This window comes from Sapajus apella, unplaced genomic scaffold (assembly GCF_009761245.1).
Source record: "Sapajus apella isolate SASKATOON/1434 unplaced genomic scaffold, GSC_monkey_1.0 scaffold14941, whole genome shotgun sequence".
Classification (NCBI taxonomy): Eukaryota; Metazoa; Chordata; class Mammalia; order Primates; family Cebidae; genus Sapajus; species Sapajus apella.
The window spans coordinates 1-263 of NW_022451862.1; positions in this window are offsets into that span (position 1 = coordinate 1).

The window sequence follows — 263 nt, forward strand, 5'->3', positions numbered from 1 at the left end:
GCTCCTGAGCTGAGTGGTGAGTCCAGAGCCTGGCCTGGCCTTGTAGGGGTGAGGAATGAGCGTGCAGTTACCGCCACCTCATGGTGGCTCTTTTACATAACCCTAAAACGCAGATCTAATCTGTTTCCTGCCTGCCTGAAGCCTGGGTGTGCACCTGAGACTTCCTGTGATTTATTTTTCCCCTTAATGAACCTAGTGAGAGTTCTCACAATTTTATGGATCCTCTCAAGGAGTCAACTTTTACTTATTTATTTCTAATGTTT